Genomic DNA, 20,562 nt, shown 5'->3' with positions numbered 1-20,562 from the left:
TCATCGCCAATGCCAGCAGTTTGATTATTTTCCGTGAAGTCTATAACAATTTGCAGCAGCTGAGATATTCCTCTGACTCGAGACACTGCAATATAAACTAATTTTGACCATTGGATACGATCATCAACGATCCAAAGATTTGTATCAGAGATGTTTAATCCTTATGATGAATGAATCGTCACTGCGTATCATAGCGTTTTGGAGTTTTGTCTCTGACTCAGTCAGGAGGTAATGCGCTCTCAGTAACATTCACAGGAACTAAAGCAATATCATTTAATACAAGATTTTGTTTTGTGACGATCCTAGTATATCAATGTATCTGCTGATCGATAACACAATGGTACGGGTAGATTTGGTAAGTTTTCTTTATGTAACATAAATAATTGTTATTGAAGTGTATCAAGAACTATCTTTGTACTTGCCACTATCAAATGATTTGGACTCCTCATAGTCCAGAGGTTTTAATAGGAGTTTCGGAAATTATTTCACGCATTATTTCGCACTGAATTTTGTTCGGTTGTAGTCTGATTAATTTCTTAAACTTCCTTAAATCTGGATCAAGTGCTCTATGATCATCAGTTATTTCTTTATAATAATATACAAAATTCCTCAGCCATTCATGTGGAGACAATCCAACACAAGGTGGTGGTAGACCATGATCGCCACACATTATAACAGTGGTATTTTTGTTAAAATAACCAATTAAGAAATAATTTTAACGTTTCTAATGAAACAGTGCATATTTGATCAAAAACAATAATTATTGGAATATATTTTCCTCCCATTCGTTCAGGAGTCCATTTATCTTACTTTCATTTAAAGAATTTATGATAAGTGCATGATTTAATTTTTTTCTTTTATTTCTCTTCCGAGTCTATGTGCAGGTATTAATACAACTATTTGTGAACAGCTGTTCAAGAATAATTCGATCACAAGAACCTTGAGGCCCATAAAGATAAATTGTAATAATCGTTTTTAATACATATCCGAAATTTCATCGTCGGCGGATTCAGAATAATTAAGTATATATTCATGTTTTATTCTCCATTCATCCCATGATGCATAAGTGCCGATATGTAGTTGTTCTAGCAATCCTGTATATTATGTCTTGATATAAAACGAATTAGTAACAATTACGACAGCAAACTCAGATATTGGAGTTATCATCGATAATAGATTTATCGAAACGTACGCGAGCATTGAATATCTCAAATGAAAATAGTGCGCTGACTCAACATCACTATAACTCACAATTGTACATAATTTAGTTCCGTTTGGCAAGAAAACTGTTTCTCGACTTACAAACCTATCTATATTTCTTCTGTCAGAAATAATAAAATCTAATTCAGCATCATCCATAATCAATCTTGTACAATGTCAGTTATGAACATATGATCCTCTTTGGGTAAATTTACCGATTATGTTTCAGCCAAGATCTTTTTGCGATTTTATTCTCAAAATCAGTCGTATCAGGATTTTCATCATCAGAATATATCTTTCGATGTGGTAACAACATTACTTTCTGTAGACGAAATCATATAATTGCTTAACTTACCGTTTCCAATATTAGTATTTTTACATCAAGCGTGTATTGTAATACTAATTAGGCGCCATCATTTCTTCAGAAAAGTGTTTGGCAAACCTGACAAAACAAATTGGATGAAGATTTTCAGCAAACTTAAATGAATCGATACAAGCGAATCCAGTCAAATCAAAATCTGGAAATGGTCCGTTTATCGATATTCTGGTCATCTCCTGTGTGGGTTGTCCAAATCACTCAAAATACCTCAGGGATAACATGCAACCATATCAATCGAGATAACATGTATATAACCGCATTCATTAGTCAATAATCCACCCTCCGTATTCGACACAAATCGGTATTATTTCATTCAGAAAATCGAACCTCGTAGGGTGACTGGTGACCATAATGCTTGATCAGATGCTACAGTATATACTGCATTATCACTAATTTTTTTATGTCACAGAGATAAATATCAACGACTGGTCGACTTCTTTCATAAATGGATCTATTTGTTTCAACGGAAATTCTTAAACAATTGTACATGATTAGAATAATAAGTTTTAAATGAGGTATTTTCATTATTAACTAAAAACTAATGAGTTCTTCAATGGAAGCATGCATTTCTTCGTTACAGCGTCATTATCTGAATCTGGTTTCTCCAAGACCAGAAATTTTATTATTAGACATACTGTGATAATCCGTCATTGTATCAGCGGTTTTAATTACTCGACCACAAATATTATCTGATATGGTTGACATCGTAACACATAGTTTTATTTTTACAATACTATCTAACGCATCTATGCTATTTTCAGTTACTCCGTTAATTCTAACCAAAAAAGATCTTGAAATGAAAGGTTACTTGTTTTTATTTTCCATTGCATATCATGAAATACAAACACTTCCGATGGATCTAAACCTGCTAAGGTTAATAATTCAGACATATCATCACTAATCTGTTTACTTATATTTTCATCATTTTATTTTTGTCTTGGTGTAGATGAAGATGATTCGTAAATATCTACGATTATTATTTAAGATCTCTTTAAAACGAGCAATGGCTACGTTCACAGCTTCAAGAAAATCAGTATTTGACATTGGACGGATTAGCGAAATCATCATGGAAGGCTCAGACCTTTTTCCCGTCGATATGGAGTTCCTGATAATTAAGCCTTTCCCTCTTTTTTAAATCCTGGTCCTGCCGATTTCTTTAATGCCATAACAGCAGCAGTTCCAACAGCACCAGGTGCAGCTGTACCTGCTACTTCTGTACTTACAACAGCTATTCATTTTGATATAGCTGTAAGAGGTGGAAATATACCGCCTGTTTTAAATGAGTCTTTAACCGCACCAGCATAAAGATAAAGCCTAACGCCTGTTATTGATTTATTGGCGCTTTTGAATGTCTGAGCTGGTAGTTCATTTTGATCACTAGTGGTCTGATCGTTTTTAAGTGATATTTATATCCCGTAGTTCTCTGCTGAACTTGACTGAAGCTTTTAAATCTGGCCAGGAGTCAGAGTAACGCTGACATAATGATATGACTTTATAGATGTCGTGAGTGATTTAATTACATATTTTCTACTGGCTCAACAATAACTCTCATTCGTCCACTAACATCTTCAAGTAACATCGCTTTGTCAGATAGTATAACAGCGAGTGTTCTGTAATTAGCACCATGGGGGTTTTACTAGCCCGACAATGCATATCAACAACAAATTGCCTGAAAAAGTCTAAATCTTCCAATGAAAAATAATAGATTGAATACAGTGTTATAAAATTCCGCTGTGGCATTTGTAAACCAGTATCTATATTTTGATCACTTCCCATAAATGTCATAAAACGAAGATATGCACGTGCTACATGATTTTGGTCAAAATATAATGACATATATTCAGATGGTTGTTGATGTCCATTTATCCTTAAAGAAACTTCACTAACTGCAAGTGTGTTCAATATCATATGACAACGTTCTTTTGAATCTAGTCGATTAGCATTTTGTAAAGCATTAAATATATACCTCGGTGCAAAAACTCTTTGGTGTAACTTTATACGCCATGTAAATAACAAAGCAACATTACCTTGAGTGCTATATGTGGTCACTGAAAACATGATAGCAATAGTTTTCCACCTGAATTCATAAAAGTAATTAACTTTTCTTCTTCAGTAATTGATGTAGTCATTACTGGCATCCACAGCGAAAGTTTTGTTAATCTTCCCATACTATTGTGAGCAGCAGCAGAAACCCAGATTACATAATTGTTGTAGTTTTTATTACATCTATAATTTTATATTTAGCTTCAAAAATAACTTTTCTAACATTTCTACAAATAGTAAAGATATTAGATAGGGGAATTACGCATGAAAACGTTTCTTCGTCATTTAACATTGATCGACGTGTAGCAAATCCTCAGGCAATACCTTTATCACGAATATTTTCAATATAATACATTCCGAATTGTTTTGCATTCGGTATTGCTTTTGGGGCTATCCTTCTAAATAGACCCTGAAGAACAACACCAGGTCCATCTCCGTAAATCGTTGTATACGTTGGCAATCGTGATTGTATCACCCTGACCATTACAGGCCCACGTTGCGCATTGCTAATAATCATTTTTTTTTAAATACATGTTGATTAATTAATTGGTTTGAGTCGCATAATAATCATCAGCAAATTCATTAATGAGATAATGAGAAAGAATACGATCCATAACACCAACTGTAAACAATCTTCGACAAAAATCAGATATTTAATGAATACTTTCTGTAAAATTATTTCAAGCACGTTCTCCTCCAATCATTATTTCTAATATATCTACTTCGGAATGAACACTGTCAGCACAGATTCATAATCCACTTCCGGTGTTTGATTCAGGTTTTCACAACATTTCAGTAAGAACATCTTCATATTCTTCTTATTGTTTTAATCGCTGTTATAATTTCTTACTTTATATTTAACTTTTTTGAAAACAGTGTCATTAGCTTTGAGAAAATTTTGATTAGTTAAGATGATATATACATCTCTATTCCAATCATGTTTGGTCAGAGCTTTCGGATGTTCCTTTTTTACATATTAATCTATGTCGTCATATATTGGAGCAATTTCATGAGCTAGTTCTGCTTTTGATTTAACGATAATACCATAACACTTAGTCGTAAATGGATCTTTAAGAACAACTTCTGTTTCAGGTTCAGGAGATTGAATAGATTATACTTTTTGTTGTGGTTGTTTCTGTTGTCGTTCTATTTGTTGCTGTGGTGGAGGAAGTTTATAGGAAGGTTCTTGCTGGGAAATGTGTTGTTCTCTTTCCCTTACTTTTTTCTTTAAATAGTTTAAAAAAGGATTATCGTCTTTTGACAGTGTGTGACGTTACGATTACAGACAAGGGTGCTTATTCAAACACCTCAGAACACCTGTTCTGTTATCAGCAAATATTAATGTAGGTAATTCAACAAAAGAAAAAAACTGTATGTGTTGCTCTTACCGTTATTAATATAAGAAACGTTAGATTTATTTTATAGTGGATATATACTACTTAGACTGATTTGCATGGCTAGTAAGCTAGTTACACGTTGTCAATTGTTTGTAAAGACAACTATACTTGAATGCAGTTTTATCATACCAAATGTTACAAGTTAGTATAGTATAGTGTTCTTAAACAAGTACAACGAGGATATGTATTTTATTGACAGTTATGCAAGTTGAATTTATCGTTTCGTTATTGTACGTTTTGTTTCTCTTTCTTAGTAATCTCTTAATGCCAAGTTCCCCTGCGGGTCCGGGTTTGTAGAATTGGCTCGACGTGCCTTGCCACGTGTCGTAAAAGGCGACTAAGTAGAAAGCAAAGTGTTTGCCGTGGGTTGCGTCCTGTGTCGCGGGAGGAACGGATCCTGATAGTTGAGCAGAGCTTTCCGATGCAATACACTGGTTTGGCCTCTACTTCTCTTGGAATGGTGGTCGGAATGGGCCCGGTCCCGACAAATCAGCTGGTCACGCCCAGCCCTAGTAAGTATGTATTTACTCTCTCACCTTTATCTTTCTCATTGTATCTCTCTTGATACCACCGTTGCCCCTATAGTCTATTCCTTCATCGTTCCCTTTCCCAATTCTAAGAAGACTTCCTAGAAGGCGGTGGCTTAACGGGTCAATCGGGAGGTAATTTTACTGACCCGACAAATCAGCTGGTCACGCCCAGCCCTAGTAAGTATGTATTTACTCTATCACCTTTATCTTTCTCATTGTATCTCTCTTGATACCACCGTTGCCCCTATAGTCTATTCCTTCATCGTTCCCTTTCCCAATTCTGAGAAGACTTCCTAGAAGGCGGTGGCTTAACGGGTCAATCGGGAGGTAATTTTACTGACCCTAGAAATTGGCAACTTTACGGGTCAATCAAAGGTAATTGTATCAACTGAGTATAGCATCTGTGTATCCCTGGCACTGAAAAGAGTCCCCTTGTTGGGCTCGTTGGTGTGCCGGGAGCACGGGTGCTGAACTTTAATCAAGCCATCATGGATAATTCCCAAAAATAAAAAATATAATAAACGTACCAAAACTGGATCAGAGTCGGATGATGAACCATGTGGTGTGGAATCGTTTCCTCGCTTCATGGTTATCCAATCACAAGAGGAATCGAAACCATTTGCTGCTCTATCGCCATTTATAGTCGAAAAGACTATACTTGGATTAGTCGGCAAGCCAGTTGTAGAGTGTAAGTGCAAAGCACATACTGAAAATATCCAAAAAATTAAAACCTTTCACGATATTCCAGTAACCTGTTTAGCCCCCTCTACACTTAATACATCAAAAGCCGTAATTCGTTGCCGTGACCTAGCTATAGTCAGCGACAAAGAAATCGTCGAGGGCATGAAAAATGAAGGTGTCACTGCAGTCTGCAGAATTCTATTAAACGAAACAATAATCTGCAGGAGACCAACACTATTATACTCACCTTCAACAAGCCAACAGCACCTAAAATGGTCCAAGTTGGATTCCTACAAGTTAAGGTTGAGATATACATACCAAATCCCCTCCGATGCAACAAATGTCAAAGATACGGTCATCATGAAGACCTATGCTCTAGAAGCCATATATGCGGCCGATGCGGCGACCCTTCTCATCGGGAACCAGAGTCCAAAGCCACTCCGCATTGCGTCAACTGCGGCATGGAACACCATGATAATTCAAAGGAATGCGACACATGGAAACAGGAGAAGGAAATCCAGAGGGTTAAATACACGTCCAACATCCCTTATCCATAGGCCAGGAAGCTTGTACAAGGTAGAACATCACTCCCCGGCCCATCCTTCTCAAACAAACTCACCTGAATCCCTTTCCGACTGGAACATTCCGCATTACAAACCCCAGAAAAACTCAACATCGACGCAAACAACATTCAACAATACTCCACCACCAAGATCACCAAACAGTAAAAAAAGTCTCAAATAAATAGGCCGCAAAAGGGGTCTGATGACCCCACAAAGCTGCACAATAGGTTTGGAGACTTTGAGGATATGGATGTGAAAGAAACTGCTCTATGTCCTCAAGGTTGCTCCAGACCTAACAACAAAAAATACACCCCCGTACTTCCTCCAGATAAATAACCATACAGATTGCCTCCTCAAAAGGTCTAACCTAGCTCCAGAATCCTCAATATAAACTTGTAATGAAGAACACCATCATACACTGGAACTGTAGAGGACTTAAAGCCAACTACCATGATATTCTTCTGCTTTTAAACGAACATGATCCTGCAGTACTATGTCTTAGGAAACATTTTTGAAAGATACGGATAACATCACACTTAAAACCTACTCCCTGTTTAACAACTAGTATCATAATGTAGACAGGGCCTCAGGAGGAATCTCTGTTATTGTGAACAACAGAGCCCCTCATAGCGTCATCCCTTTAAACACAAATTTACAAGCCATTGCTGTAAGCGTCATTTTACATCGAGTGATTACCTTATGTTCTATTTACATATGACCAAACACCAACCTATTACCTAACGAATTAGACAATCTTGTTCAACAACTCCCCCCTCCTTTGTCCTATTCGGGAATTTTAATACAGATAACATTTTATGGGGATCAAATCACATAAGCGACAGAGGTCACAAGACAGAAGACTTCATTTCCAGACACGATTTGTGTCTATATAATACCAAATCACCGACACATTTACACCCAGGAACGGGTACATACACATGCATCGATTTGACAATTTGTTCCCAATTGCTGCTTTTGGACTATGAATGGAAGGTCGCTGATGACCTTCACAGCAGTGATCACTTTCCAATCTCATTTAACAACACCGACTTACAATTGACGAAGCAATTCCACATTGGAATTTAAAGAAAGCCGACTGGGCCAAATTTGAAACACTTTGTACAACTAGACTTAACAGGGATACTGTTTTAAACGACAATAAACCTTTTCAATGTTTTACTTCTGTTTTAATCGGCATTGCAGAAGAATCCATTCCCAAGTCCTCACCAAACAGTAAAAAACCCTCAAAACCGTGGTTCACTAAAGAATGTAAAGAAGCCATTAGACAACTCCGAGAAGCACTGAAAAAGTTTAATAATCGTCCAAAGCCCAAAAATTTAACTAAGTGCCATATTGTTCGGGCCAAAGTCCGCCGCAGAATTAAAGAAAGTAAAAGAGCATCATGGAAAAAATATGTTTCAGCTCTAAATTCTCGTTCCTTTATAAAGAAAGTTTGGGAAATGATCTGCAAAATAAATGGAAAGGGAAAATATAATTCCTTTCCACATCTCAAACTAAACAACAAGAATATCAATTCCAAACATGACATAGTTACTGATAGTTTCTCCAAAAATTCATCATCCTCTAATTATTCAGAAGTCTTCAGAAGATTAAAAACTCAGAAAGAAAAGACACGGTTGAAATTCACATCGAATAACTCAGAAAGTTACAATCAACCGTTTGCACTGTTTGAGCTGATGGAATCTCTGAATAAGGCCCACGATACATCCACAGGGCCTGACGAAATACATTACCAGTTTTTGAAACACATCACAGAACTATCATTAACAGACCTTCTGGAAATTTTCAATAATTTATGGATTACTGGTAATGTACCAAAAATTTGGAAAGAGGCAACATTAATACCAGTTCCCAAACCCGGTAAAGATAGCGCAGATCCTAACAGCTATCGACGAATTGCACTCACAAGCTGTGTGCGCAAAACAACGGAACGAATGATCAATTCTCAGCTTGTCTGTTACATGGAAACTAAGAAATTAATATATCATTTCCAAACTGGCTTAAGATATGGCCGGAGCACCAGCGATCATCTGGTTAGACATTCATTCGCGATGCATTTATCAAGAAAGAACACTTAGTAGCGGTTTTCTTTGATTTAGAAAAGGCATATGACACGACATGGAAGTACGGGATACTAAATGACCTGCATGATCTTGTTCTAAAAGGCCATCTTCCCTCTTTCATATCCAACTTTCTCTCAGACAGAGAATTCAAGGTACGGGTGGGCTCTACTCTCTCAGATCTGCACGAGCAAGAGGTGGGTGTGCCCCAGGGCAGTATTATATCTGTGACACTTTTCAATATCAAAATTAATAGCATCATCAAGCGTATGACTCCTGGTGTGGATTGCTCGCTCTATGTTGATGATTTTTCTCATATGTTATCGATCAAAGCACATGCATACAATTGAAAGACAACTACAGCAAAATATAAACAAGATACAAAATTGGGAAAGTACCAACGGCTTCAAATTTTCGAAATCAAAAACGGTATGCATGCATTTCTGTCAGTTACGACGTCACCACGATGAACCTAACCTCACGCTGGACGGAACACCTATTCCAACTGTTGAGGAGACAAAGTTTTTAGGTATAATCTTTGACAGAAAACTGACTTGTATGCCACACCTAAGGAACTTGAAAGCTAAATGCTTAAAAGCATTTAACCTACTTAATGTAGTAGCGCACACTGACTGGTGTGCTGATATGAACGTCATCCTGAATTTATATAGAACGTTTATTCACTCAAAACTGGACTATGGTTGCGTTGTGCATGGTTCAGCAGCAAATCATATCTTAAAATGCTGGATCCAATTCATCATCAGGGAATAAGACTGGCTCTGGGAGCATTTAAAACATCCCCGTGTGAAAGCCTGCTAGCTGAAGCGAACGAACCACCGTTATCGTATCGTAGAGAAATGCTTTCCGCACAGTATGCTCTCAAATTAAAATCAAACCCTCTGAATCCTGCTTTTTCGGCTGTTTTTCAACCCAAATACAAAATCTTGTACGAAAATAAACCAAACGCCATACCTTCCTTTGGCATTAGAATATCATCCAGCCTTGACAGTACAAAAATTGATCTTTTTAAAATTCACAAAACGTCCATCTCAGAAACACCACCCTTTCTACTTAAACAACCAAAAGAACTTTTTTACGTTACACGATGGAAAGAAATCTGAGACAAACAATTCGGTCTTCCACAACTGTTATCAAGAACTCCTCACCGAATTTGAAAACTACACAAGAATTTATACCGACGGATCAAAGTATGAGGAAAAGGTTGCTGCATCCTTCGTTTGTGGAAATCACACAACGCAAGTTCGCTTACCAAATGGAACATCATTTTATTTTCAGCCGAAATCAGAGCAATAGACCTTGCTCTGCAACATATAGAAAACAAACATATTTTGAACAGAATCAGCTTCTCTGATTCTCTATCAGTACTTCGGTCACTATACAATCGAAAACTTGAGAATCCATTATTGAAAAAGATACTCGTCAAAAATACCGAGATGAGTGTCTCCCACAATATAACATATTGTTGGTTACCTAGCCATATTGGTATTAAAGGTAACGAAAAAGCGGATCGCGCTGCTAAAATGGCCCTTACTCAAGAACCATCCGATTTTAAATTACCGTACACTGATTTTAAACCAAGTGTCAGAAAGTCCTTATGTCGGAAGTTGCAGACATTGAATAACAAACTTCATGCAATCAAGCCAGCTCTAGGAAATGGATTCCTTCCTACATAATCATGCGTAGGGAGGAGGTAGTCATTGCAAGAATCCGAACTGGTCATACTTGTATAACCCACTCCCACATACTAAAAGGTGAAGACCCACCAGAGTGCGTTTCTTGCAAAGAACCAATCGCTGTCAAACACTTTATGATAGAGTGTTTTGACCTGCAACATACACGCGATCAGTATTACAATGTGCATTATATGAAGGAACTTTTTGATACTATAAACATGATTCGTATTATAGAGTTCCTGAAAGCAGTAAATATATACTCTAAGCTCTAAGTTTTATGCTATCACCTTGTGCAGTTTTATGCACTATATATACCGTCCCTTTTTAATACCTTTTCATTATCATACAACATTTACATCCCCCGTTGATGGGGAAGCTTTAATTTGCACCGTTACCATATTACTGTTTTAATTTCAACTATTGTTTTATATCTCTGGTCGATATTAAATTGTTTATAAGTTTTAAAAGATTATACATATAACATTTTGTTTGGTGCTAAATAGCCTAACAGTGCTGATGCGTCGTTAAAAAAAACAAACAATCTTAATGCCAAGCGAGAAACAAGACAGCTGCTAGTACCATTTTATAAGTCGTCAGTATGATATGGCCGGGGTTCGAACCATCGACGCCATCCGTGGTGGCCGCTCTAACCACTTAGGCCACAAATCTACTTACACGATGTCAATTGTTTGTAAAGACAACTATAATTGGATCTAGTTTTATCATTCCAAATGTTACAAATTAATATAGTGATATTAAACAAGTACGATGAGGATACTTACTGTATTGACAGTTATGTAAGTTTAATGTATCATTTGGTTAGTGTGCGTTTTTTTTTCTTAGCGAGGGCGTAATCAAGACCAACTTTGGCAATATTTTTACAACAATTATGTACATGACTTGCATTACATTAATGCTAATTCGACCGACCACTACCTTCTTCATAGTTTATAAACCATTCTTTAAACGCCCTACAATCGGGTTTACTGTAATATTTTAAATATTTCGGAAATTATATATTCCAGTGTTTAAAAACTATTTATCTAAAAACTTCACTATAGACTTTATTTTAAATTTCGAAGCGTTGAAGCTATGAAACTTATCTTTGGGTTACAATCGCAGTAAATAATATCATTGTGTTTGTTACAGAACGCTTTACAATAGTAGAAGGGCAAGGTGACTTCCACGGATGATGTTAACTGTATGTGTCACTACTTTGAACTGTGTTGAGAGTTTATACTGGAAGCTGCTATTGGCATTAATATAACAATTCCGTCACTCATATATCCGTACCACATATTATTCTGAAGAGCATCATATGTTTCCTATGAACATTCACATTAATCCCAAATTATTTTGAACTAGTTTAGTATATATATATATATATATATATGTATATATATATATATATATATATATATATATATATATATATATATATATATATATATATATATATATATATGTGTGTGTGTGTGTGTGTGTGTGTGTGTGCCTTTGCTAGCTATTATGTACAATTTTTGCAATATGTTCATGCCAGATTTCAACAAGGGCTATAGAATACCCTTTTTCTTTTCAATTGGTGTTCTGCGGTATTTGCCCAAAAGACAACTGTGGTATGCTAATTATATCTGCTGTGTTTGCAATATCGATATCAGAGTTGTCAACCGAACTGTGTTTTATTCAATCAGGCACAGATACAACAATGCTAATGATATTTTTATTTCGAAATCAAAATTTATTTTCATGCTACCTTTTTGGTATAACTGTTAAGCCGTTGGAAGATGAAGAACCCAAATTTTACTAATGTTCCCAAATTCCGTTTCCTTTAGGAACGAATTTAAGCAATTTACTGGATAGGACTTGGCATCACTGATCACAATGACGAAGGAGGTAAGCTATATTGCGCATGTTATTGATAATATTATATCCCAATACCTCCTCGTCTCACCTCTACTAGTATAATATTATCCTTACGTCATACACTGCAATTCACTTGTTCCCAGTGGTCAGCTAGGTTTTATCCATAGTGTAATTACCAACCACAGTATGTATTATTCGCGTGGCTTTTATCTTAGTCAAGTTATCAATTGAAAAAATAGCAGCTTCTGTGTATTATATGTATTGCAGCTTGTATGATTTTAACATTGAGCTTTCTCAACAATCAGCATTGCAATTAAGATCTTGAAATACTATAATTATAGGGCAAACATTGCTTTCCTTAGAACATTTCATATAATGTTTTATCAAAGGCATTTAAATCTGCAAGATACACATTTGGTACAGGCTAGAGGGTAAGTTAGAAAATTAGAATTAGAATATTTCATGTTAGATAAGACCTATAATAACTATTTAGGATCTTGGGTGACAGCTGTAATGTGAATGCTTTGTGCTAAAATTCTTCCAAGATTGTGTACCACCTTTCCTTGGAATGACTGATATTAGTCTAGGTGAGATGTAAATGGATCTCTTGTGAGGCGCATATTATACATTATCATTATTTTGCTTTCTCCTTTTGTTTTTTAGGCTCCTGAATGTTTCTACCGTCGTATCAAAAAAGAGTTCAAAATAAAACGTTTATCAACTACCGACCTCTACATCGAAGCTCCTGAAGATCTCACAATGTAACCTATTAGAATTCTTGAACCTGGTTTGAAGAAGAGTGAAACAAGCATCGGATACATACACATACGTTTGCACAAAATAAAATCTTGTTTCTGTAAAATGCACCATTAACATTGCAATCCTTATATGCATATATAATGCGCATTCTGAATGGATACACTTCTTTTATCTGCATTGAGAGAGAGAGAAAGAGAGACAGGGAGCGATAAAGACTCGAGGGGAATGTTGAAGAGAATGGAAGATACATATTGCGTGTCAGAAAGTAATTTCAATCGATGATTGGATTTTGTTATGATACAAAAAGATCGTTAAATCATCCTTTCTCTTCAGCTTTCCTCTTTAATTTTAGAAACGTGGTAGGGGTGTATTGACATTCAAGTATCACTGAGAAGGGTTTATTAAAACAAGATAATATGGGTGCAGCTTGTGCCAACAATTACTTGAATATGCAAATTTTACAGCAATCTGTAATTTTTAATTGAACGTAACTGGGTGTTAATTATCTAATTTCAACGGCACGTCAACACATTGAAGATTATATCGTGCAGAGGAAATTATTCTAAACTGTTCTGCCAAAAGACACAATAACGTTCGGAACAGCATAATCTGTGCAGAATTCGACCTCGTTGCATTATGTGCATAAGTACGGCACTCAAATCATTTGTCTACCACGGATCTCATGTATTGGTATATACAACCCTTATCATTGTATACACTGAGGAGGCTACGAAAAATTCTTGACATCTGGATAGAAATGACCTATTTAGATATTGATTTAAAACTAATCCATCATTGCAGAACGCACACGCCATGCACTATACTGAAGTATGCAGCTCTAAATATAGTTAGAAATAACCAAAATCCAATACATGTTTGTCTTTTGTCAGTTTAACGTAGCTTTACCAATTTTTAGTCATGTCTGCAGTGCTACAGTTTATCGTGATGTCTATTGGTGGGGCATCATGCCGAAGACATTTAGCAAATAAACTTATCCTGAGGCCGACCAGTTCTAACGTTAATCTCTTAATGCCAAGGGAGAAACGAGACAGCTACTAGTACCATTTCATAAGTCGTCAGTATGATATGGCCGGGGCTCGAACCCTCGACACCATCTGTGGCGGCCGCTCTAGCGACTTCGGCCACAAAGAGGTAAACTCTAAATGCAGTCTTGTCAAGATTTCAATAAGATACCAGATTATGACCGGTTGGCAAATCGTTGCGACAATAGTTAACCACTATATTCTCTTTAACTCTTTATATCAATGTTGGTATTGTTGCTTTTGATAGTAGTAGTAGTAGTAGTAGCAATAGTAGTAGTAGTAGTAGTAGTAGTAGTACTATGAATAGTTCCAGCTGTTTATCTATATCAATATTTTGCAACAGTACACTCATGTCATTGATGTTTGCTGACCTTTCCAATTAACGATTTACTATATATATATATATATATATATAGATATATATATATATATATATATATATATATATATATATATATATATATATATAAACTTTTTCTATTCTGCGCTCAATTTAAAACAGAAATGTTGATAGATGCGGTTTACCATTTAAATGTTTTGTCGATTTGTTACAATATTTTTTATAGATTTTCTACGCTGTTCAAACATGCAAACAGTTTAGATTTGGGCCAGATTTCGTCATTCGCGGTTTAAATATAAATTAAAAAAGAAAGTCAATCAGTTTGCAATATTTCAAACACAAGAGAATCACTGAAAGTCAAATGAGCAATAAATGCAGATGTTCAAAACGCATAGTAAATTTAGCAATATATTTGCAATTATTAAAAGACAGTCTAGACTTCTCTAGCGTCCGTCCTTGTATTAACAACAATTGCGGAAGATCCATCTATTCGAGAGCGGATGCACAAACTGCAGCGCCGAGGCCTACTTTAATAGTACATGTACAGGAACATCTTGTTATTATATTGTTATACATGCTCAATTTAGTAGAACTTCGTATAAATGAGTAAGCTATTTAACAAGGTGTTGATATCTTGAAACAGCCTATTCGGTTTCGAGTCGATTGAATTACCTTTGCCATGTTGCTGTCCAGGGGAAACGTGTAAACGTTTTATTTTGAAATAGAACGGCAAAATATAAGTTGAATAACATGTAGTGATTCAAACATAACAAATAATGTTTGACGGAATTATAACAGCAAAACCTGGCTTGTGACTGACAGTTATTCCATAAAGATTTGCTAACGTTATTGTGTGCTTCAAAAATGGACCCATGACTGATACTGACACGAACAGTCAAACTGTTTATGCTCATTTGGAATAGTTAAATCGCTCGTACTAAAATATAGTATTAACAATAACCAATATAAAGTACCAGTAAGGTCGGTTGCCATGCTAAACGAAGAGAGTTGTCAGATTAATTCTTAATAGCGAATTGAGCGTGAAATATAGCATATGTTCAAGGCATACTGAACACAAGGTACCGACATGTTTGACCAACCACCACTCATACGCACAATCCCAAGAAAGCGAGATGAAATTCCCCACCCTTCCCATCTGTATGAATCTATGTTGCACCTATCACGGATGGACATAAAACACTTAGCCGTGTTAATAAAGAAATACTTAATGACCTAACACTGATAACGTACCGCACTGTAAACATAAGCCGGAACTACATAAGGCTGAACTAGAAGGAACATGTTCCTAAGAATGACATATAATTAAATCTCTTTCGATGCCATGAATCATCAGACGTCTGATGTAAAACCTGAAAACGGGTTGTAGGTCAATTCTTTGTAATAGCTTTACAGCAGTACAGAGTTTCTTTTCCATTTAGTAACAAAACATTTCACAGATATCTCAGGTAGTATCTCTATCCTTTTGTGTATGTGTGTATCCGTTATTATTGTCAGAATTTTGTATACTAAGAATAATTGAAATTAGACATCAGTCCTGACAAACGGAATCCCAGTTATTAATTTCAGAAAATGAATACCTGTATATTATTATTATAATCATTATCATTATTATTATTATTATTATTATTATTATTATAACTATCATGTGCAATGCGTCATCAGCCATTTAGCTGCGACATCATCAGCAAGGTGGAGAGCCTGCAGTCAACCGGGGAACTTTGTCAGCGGACGGTTGTTCACAATGTGTGACATGGTAAGTAGAGCTAAGCAGCATCAGAAAGAGTAAGTTGCCTGGCCCCATTGGACATGGTCGACTGCACAGCGAACCTGTCCTGTCCGAAAGTGGTTCAGCGTGGTCTACATATGACACGGAAGGTTCAATCCAGGACGGCAGACAGATGACTCCACTATGAGGGAGTAGTTTACAACATCTGTTAAGGACAACTCGACACTCCATGACGAAAAACTGTCATACCCGCCAGCAACGAACCTAACCAGATTTGGCATCTCGTAAGCCACCTGTGCAATTGTTCAAATCAACTGAGTCAAAAAGTTTGAAAAATGATTTATTCTAAAGTTGAAATTATTGTACAAAGTGTACATTTGATACACTAATTAAATACCAACCAGTAAAGCCGAAATGACTTATAAAAAGTTTGTATCAGGCATAAGAACAGTAAGATGATACAATTTTGATGGTGGTGCCAAAACAGGTCATATTTTGATTTAAAAATAAAGATATTATCTCAAATGGTTTTCAGCAAAATGAAAGCCGTATACATTAAGCCAATGTAGCAATCTTTATTTTCTCTGGTGTTCTCTGAGACTGCTATAGTGGAACAGGCATCATCCCGAAAGTTGGTAGCTGGACCGGTATATAAGGGCTTCGATCGGAAGTTATCTAGGTGGTGTCACTTGACTTATGCCTCCCTCTTTTAGCAGTCTGCCATGTGCTGTAGCTTCCCCGTTACACTCCCATGGTGCCACAACATTCATCACTTTAGCTAACCCTGTTCTCCACCTTTCATCAATAATGGTTCTGGTGGTGCGACTTAACACTGGCTGCCCTTCTTTCGGAGTGCTGCCTCGTGTTGTCTGCTCCCTTCAGTCACTCTTTGTCAGCCCCGGTGAATTTTTATCAGCGGCCAGTAGTAATTGGTCCTACAGCTTCTTTAGTTATATCTGTATTTTTGTGCTTGGACACATTCTATTGTCTGTGTTCGCGCTTTTCTTGTCTTTACCGAGTATCACCTTTAGAGCCCTCCTGGTAAGCCGGTCCTGCTCGCTCTCTGTCCACTGCCCGAATGAGCAATTTAATGGAATATTTTCAGTAATTGGGGCATTGCGATTTAAATATGCAGTTTTTCCACTAGTCCAAATAGTTTTTTAGTTTCCTTTTTACTTAACGTCCACTAAGCGACATCCTTTCACACACACACACACACACACGCGCGCACGCACACACACACGCACACACACACGCACACACACACACGCACACACGTATCTGCCTTTAGCGTACATTTTATCTTATGTTTGCTCATAATTCCTCTGTGTCATATTGTAACTGCCAACTTGAAAGCAAAGTCACGACAGTTTAATCGCTAGAACTATCAATTGAAACCAGCAGAAAGGTAATCATGCTCGACCTGGCATAGACAATCAAAAGTATCAGTTCCTACTTTAGTTTCAGCCATTAGGAATGCATGAATAGTAAGTACATAATTTATAATGTACAACGTACCTTAATCACCTATTTCAACCGCGTACGGTACATGTGATACAACGAAACGAACTGCGAAAGCTCAAGAGCTGGGGACAGGAGAGAACAAGCAAGGAGTAGAGAACATTCGATTCAAAAATATCAAAGGGCTAGCTTGATTGGTGCATTATACAACATAAGCAAATTTGTCATACCCAAAAATAGTTGAGTCTCTTAGCCACGTATAGCATTATCTTAATTTATATATAGATGATATTTTGTATTTATTATTATTTAACCATGTCACTAAAATTGTATCTCTGTGACAGAACAATATTATCCATGCCAGATTTGGGCAGAGTTACATCCCTTAAGTCGTTTGGAGTTATTGTTGATGAACACAAACCGCAATATCAATCTAACATTCGAAAATATCATAAGTTTTATACACGAATCTAATCTAATTAAAAAAAAAGCATATCAAGACCAGTCCAAAATAGTATAAAATCACTGCTTGGGAATTATGACGGCCGCCTAGGTCTCGTGGGTTCACATAATGATACAGCCGTTCATATCCCGAATAATAAAAACCAATGAAGGACAAATAACAAAATAGGAAAAACTCAATAGGGACCAAACAGATATGATATCCTTGAATTCTCTTAGAAGGTTCGAGAAATTGACGAGGTTTATTATCTGGCTCACTAATAAAACAGACCAATTAACCTCAACTAGAGCAGTAGTAAATCATATGTTACAATCCATGACGCAGATGAATTAGGCGCGTTGACTCTAGCCCATATGGGCTGTCCTGGCCTGGCCTGGACTGGTTTCGTACCCCAGATGCTGTACCAGCTAAGCTACTGGGACTGCTGAAATCATGATTACATATAGAAATAGGCGCAAGACAATAACTGTAGAAGGTGGAAAGAATTGATGCAAGGAGAAGAACTCTGTGGTCGCAAAGATAATACGACAGAAGAAAAAAAGAGCAAACGGTCTACAGGAATACCTGAATTGACGCAATGCAATGTAAAATATTTTCTCATTTTTCTCAGCATGCCTTAGACAGGATTCCGTTTGCCAGGACTGATCCCTAATTTCACTTATTCTAAGTATACACAATGCTGACAATAATAACGGATATACACATACACAAAATGTAGAGATATTACCGGAGATATCTGCGAAATGTTTTCTTACTAAATGGAAAATAAACTCTGCACTACTGTGGAGCTTTTCCAAATCACTTGACCTACAACCCGTTTTTTAGGTTTTACATCAGACGTCTGATGATTCATGGCATCGAAAGAGATTTAATTATGTCATTCTTAAGAACAGGGTCCTTTTTGTTCAGCCTTATGTAGTTCCGGCTTATGTTTACAGTGCGGTACGTTATCAGTGTTAGGTCATTAAATATTTCTTTATTAACACGGCTCTGTGTTTTATGTATATCCGTGAGGAGTGCAACATAGATTCATACAGAAGGGAGGGGTGGGGAATTTAATCTGTTTCTAGGGATGGTGCAGACAAGTGGTGGTTAGTCAAACATTTTGGCACTATGTGCTCAGTTTGCTTTGAACATAAGCTATATGTCATGCTCAATTAGTTATTAAGAATAAATCTGATAACTCTCGTAGTTAAGCATGACAACCATCCTTAATTGTCCTTTGTATTGATAGTATTAACGCTATATATTTGTATTAGCGATATGGCTATTGCAGATGTGCATAAACAATGTGACTGTTCGAGTCACGATTCACTCATGGGTACATTTTCGAAACACACAATAACGTTAGCAAGTCATTATGGAATAATTGTCAGTCACAGGCCAGGTTTTGCTGTTATGATTCCGTCAAACATTATTTGTTCTGTTTAAATCACCATATGCTGTTCAACTTATTGTTGGAGATAAAAAGCCAGACATTCTTTTTCAAAATGTAACTTTCACATGTGTCCCCTGGACAGTAATTTGGCAAAAGTAACTCAATCGACTCAAACCGACCAGGCTGTTTCAGGTTATCACCACCTTGTCAAATAGATTACTCCGTTCTGCTAAGTTCTGCTAAATTTAGCCAGTGTAACATTATACTAACCAGACGTTCATGTACATGTACTGTTAAAGTAGGCACGGGTGCTGCAGCTTGTGTATCCGTTCTCGAATAGATGTAGATTCCACAATTGTTGTCAATATAAGGACGGACGCTAGAGAAGTGTATATTGTCTTTTTTAATTGCAAAGATGTTGCTAAATTTGCCATTGGTTTCGAACATCTGCATTTAGTGCTCACTTGAATTTCAGTGATTCTCTTGTGTTTGAAAAATTGCAAACTGATTGACTTTCATTTTTGATTTCTCTCAACCATGCATGACGAAATATGGCCCAAATCTGAGCTGATTACATGTTTGTACAATGTTGATATAAATAGTGAAAGAGAATATAGTGGTTAACTGTTTTCGCGTCGATTTGCGAACGGGTCATAATCTGATATCTTATTGAAATCTTGACAAGACTGCATTTAGAGTTTACCTCTGTGTGGCCTGAGTGGTTAGAGCGGCCACCACGGATGGTGTCGAGGGTTCTAACCCGGCCATATCATACTGACGACTTATAAATTGCACTAGCAGCTGTCTCGTTTCTCCCTTGGCATTAAGAGATTAACGTTAGAACTGGTCGGCCTCAGGATAAGGTTATTTGCTAAATGTCTGCGGCATTGTGCCCCAGCAATATACATCACTATAAACTGTTGCACTGCAGACATGACTA

At 36.6% G+C, this 20,562-nt stretch overlaps 1 long non-coding RNA gene across 1 annotated transcript; it reads left to right on the top strand.

The window, feature by feature from the left end:
• Positions 1-225: 225 nt before the first annotated feature.
• Positions 226-13,958, top strand: LOC149772012 (uncharacterized). Its single transcript, XR_016418060.1, has 4 exons — positions 226-355; positions 5,274-5,531; positions 12,401-12,461; positions 13,095-13,958. It is a non-coding gene; the product is annotated as an uncharacterized LOC149772012 (long non-coding RNA).
• The last annotated feature ends 6,604 nt before the right edge of the window (positions 13,959-20,562 follow it).

Source organism: Sinohyriopsis cumingii, unplaced genomic scaffold (assembly GCF_028554795.1).
Source record: "Sinohyriopsis cumingii isolate HCF-2022 unplaced genomic scaffold, ASM2855479v2 utg001527l, whole genome shotgun sequence".
Classification (NCBI taxonomy): domain Eukaryota; kingdom Metazoa; phylum Mollusca; class Bivalvia; order Unionida; family Unionidae; genus Sinohyriopsis; species Sinohyriopsis cumingii.
The sequence above is the reverse complement of the archived record's forward strand: the minus strand, read 5'-3'. Positions and strand labels throughout refer to the sequence as shown.